The 3,716-nt window shown below is 48.8% G+C and overlaps 1 non-coding gene across 1 annotated transcript; it reads right to left on the bottom strand.

Annotated features, from left to right (window-relative positions):
* Positions 1 to 2,867: 2,867 nt before the first annotated feature.
* Positions 2,868 to 2,973, bottom strand: LOC121813603. The gene has a single exon (XR_006053784.1). It is a non-coding gene; the product is annotated as a U6 spliceosomal RNA (small nuclear RNA).
* Between the last annotated feature and the right edge of the window lie 743 nt (positions 2,974 to 3,716).

Here is a 3,716-nt window from a genome sequence, read left to right as displayed (position 1 = left end):
TATGCTATAAGAAATGCTTAGAAAACATCATGGCTGACACACTCTCTAGATCATGAATCAAACATTTATTTTAAGGGAGACACCAACAAACAGCCAGCATTTTCGTTTGAGTGTATTTGTTTATCAGTTTGTTTTCAATTATTTTGTAAACAGGTAATTGTGTAATCACACTGTACATATTGAGGACTGCAGCAGTAGTAGAAATGAAAATAATATTTTGCTGAACCTTTTTTTCTGGTGTTTATTAGTTCGTAGCTCAGGTTAGAGATTTGTCTCTTTGTCTTTGATTTCGGGTTAGGAAGGACTCGGGAACATTAGAGACTTTTGTTTGCTGTTTTTGTATTGCTTACTACTGAAGCTAATAAACTGCTGCGTAGCATTTTCAGTTGTTGTGTTGCTGGCGGTTTGCTAGGTGTGGCTGGAGTGGGAAGCCTCGTGTTATCTCCAGGTTACCCCTAGGACAGACTTGATGTCCAGCAAATTGTGCAGTTCTTTTACAGTGTGCGACATAAACAATATGCCATGGTAAGTTAGAGCAGCGGTCCCCAACCCCCGGGCCTCGGACTGGTACCGGTCCGTGAGTCGTTTGGTACCGGGCCGCGAGAGTTGAGGCTCAGGTGTGAAATGTCTGGTTTTCAGGGTTTTTATCGGTTTTCAGCGTTATTTTGTTATCGTTTTTATCGTTAACTCGGTTTTCCTGGGTCTTTTCACGTGTGTTATGAATAAATCTTCTTTTTTTCAGTACCGGTACTAGTTTTATTTTGTTGTATTTATCCGCGACACCTTAAAGGCCGGTCCGTGAAAATATTGTCGGGCATAAACCGGTCCATGGCACAAGAAAGGTTGGAGACCGCTGAGTTAGAGTGTCTTCTTAATTACAAGACAGGAGATGACCGGAAACAGTGCCCATCCTACGCTCTTTGCAGAGATACTATGCAGAGGCACTGCTTTGTTGAATAATCGGTGGAGTCTGCGTGCACTCTGGTGAAATGCCCCAGTCAGGTCCATGTCATTTTTGCACTTTTAGAATGGGCAGTTGATTTTCTAACTACCACTCTGGGCAGGATGCACATCACCCGTCTTATATCCAGCCAGTATATTTTTATCATATTCCATGTGGCCATCTATTAAGTTATAATAAGTTACCTGGAAAATTAATTCCTGATGGCTTTTCAGCACCAACAGCTGGGTCTTTTCCTCTCCTGTACAAGTGTCACGACTCACAATCATTGTGCTTGTCTTTATTTTTTGTATAGTGTTGTGCCATTGCCACAGAGCATGATATCAATCAGTGACTTTTCAGCACTTTTACCACTTAAACCTTTCATACTCATTTTAGTTTATGGGCCATATACAGACCAATTCAAAAAAGAAAAATGTCTACATGGCTTGGTGCTTATTTTAGTGGGGCATGGTGGCCTATGGTTAATGTCTTTTTCAGTAAGAAGGCTATAAAACTGACTAAGACTCAATCAAATTACAATTAGAGCTTACAGAGTTCGAGTTAAAAGATATAAATAAAGGAAACATTCTTCCTCTGTAAAATACAATGAAATGTAAAACAACATTTTTTTATTTTTTTTTTTTTGCCTGTCCCGTTTGGCTCTTTTGCCATCAGAATTGTTGTCTAAAGGCAAAGAAAGATGCCCAACGGATTTACTTTACCAAATTGACCATCCCAGCCTTGCCATAATGGTCCATTTGATTCACCTTTTATTGTTTATTTTATTTTCACTTACTGAATACGGGACAGACTTGACTGGGGGAAAGAAAGAGGGAAAGAGAAACAGCTGAGAAGAGGGACGGGGGAGAAGGGCAAAAGACAAAAACCAACAGAACGGGCAGAGAAAAAAAAATGCATATATCAATCACCTGGATCACCTGCTGAGAAAGAAAAAAGAAAACAAGCAGAAGAGAACAAGAGTAATAGAATAAACAACATCACAATGATATATGTGAATATGACAGTAAATACTAAATGTTAAACATTATTGTGCAGCACATAAGATCAACAGAACACAGTGTGCTTTGAGGTAGGAGCCAAAAAGGGTGTAGTTTGTGGGTGTGATCACCCGTGTGTACACCTGTGAGCATGGACGCGCTTGTTTTTTTTTTTTTAAAAGGTTCCTTCATGTAATGATCTGCTAGAGGGTGTGGGGGGGCCACAGCCCCGTCCTCCAGGGCATGAAGCAGGTATGGAGGAGATCAAAACTCCAGACATCCAGAGGCCCCCAGAACACAAGAGACCAAGGAAGACCAACAGAGGGGCAGCCGCGCCACTGTCCCAGAAAGAGCTGAGGAGAGTCCCAGATGAGGGCTCACTCAGCAGCCGCGGAGCAGAAGCCAGGGGGAGTTGCAGTGACGCGCCCGTGAGCTCCGCCGGCAGCCAGCCGTGCCTGAGTGACCGAGCCCCAGGCCGAGAGGCCGGGGGCACCCCACCTCCGAAGTGGCCCGAGCGAGCCCCAGGCTCCAGGCCCCGATAAGCGGCCGCCAAGGAGTGAGCCGGTGTGTACCTGGACGCCCACCCCCGGACACAAAGAACCACCAACGCACCGATGTCTGAGGGAGTCCGCCACTGGCAGGGGAAGTGGTGGTAGGGGGAGATAAGACAGACATAAAGAGACGCTGTACACACGATCACACTCCCCAAGCGTACTCTAAGCCCCGGGTCTAGGTACCCTTGCCCCTGGAGGGGGAACTGCACCCAGACCCAGGTGGTGTTACCCTTTTCCCTGCGGTGGGGGGAGGCAGACCGCCCCGACTCCGCAGCAGCAGGGAGGCCCCACACTCCAGACCGCAGTCGGACGGCCAACTCCTCCTCCTAGCCCCCCCCTCCCGCTCCAGCAGGTCGCAGAGAATGGGGGTGAGAGAAGACTCCAAACCTCCCGAATTTGCGTGTCATCCTTGCGCAGGGGCCATGCTAATCTTCTCTGTATCGTATCCAATTTAGCGTACGCGCTTGCCGAAGCAAACCTCCCTCCACCTGCTCATTGTAGTGTTGATGCATGTGTGTTCTAAGGTGCATTTAAAACCCAGGAGGGCATGGAGCTACCTGCCAGAGAGCAGCAGGTAAGCGCATGGTCCCTCCTGCTAGCCCTCAATGTCTACGTGTATTTAACCTTGAGAGGTGGGCAACGACGCCAGGGGTGAGGTGTACACCCTGATGGTACTTTGGATTCCGTGTATCGTGCCCACCCCCAAGATCCTATATGTATGTGTAATGAGAGTGTGAGTAATGTGAATGTCTAAGTTGTGGGATAAAATTGAGGCAGAGGCAGCCAGAAGGGGACAGAGGGGGGGGTAGCCTCCTCTGCACCCTGGTGACATACCCCTACTCCAAGGCCTGCATGTGTGGGTGGTTGTGGTGGAGCGGGAAGAGGGAGGCAGCTGGAGATGGGGAGGGAAGGAAGGGAGGGGCAAGTGACCCCTCCCTGGGGCCAGCTCCCCCGCTGACCCCAGTAGGCACCCCCATACTCCGCGACCCACCAGGGAAAGGGGGCCCAGGCCCATCCAGACCGGGGCCCAGTGCAGCAGCGCCTCCCGGCCCCACAGAGCCCGGGACAGTCCACCCAACCCCACCACAGAGAAAACTGCACCCACCCCACCATCCACTCATCTTCCAGACTACATAAGACAATAAACACCCAGGCTGAGATCTTCCTCCACCTCTCCTGTATCTCCCCCTCCTGCAGAGGGAGCTCCTGAGGAGAGGAAAG

Source organism: Haplochromis burtoni, unplaced genomic scaffold (genome assembly GCF_018398535.1).
Source record: "Haplochromis burtoni strain Fernald_Lab_line unplaced genomic scaffold, NCSU_Asbu1 Contig_2015, whole genome shotgun sequence".
Taxonomy (NCBI): Eukaryota; Metazoa; Chordata; class Actinopteri; order Cichliformes; family Cichlidae; genus Haplochromis; species Haplochromis burtoni.
Note: the sequence above shows the minus strand (reverse complement) of the source record. Positions and strands in the feature narration are given on the sequence as shown.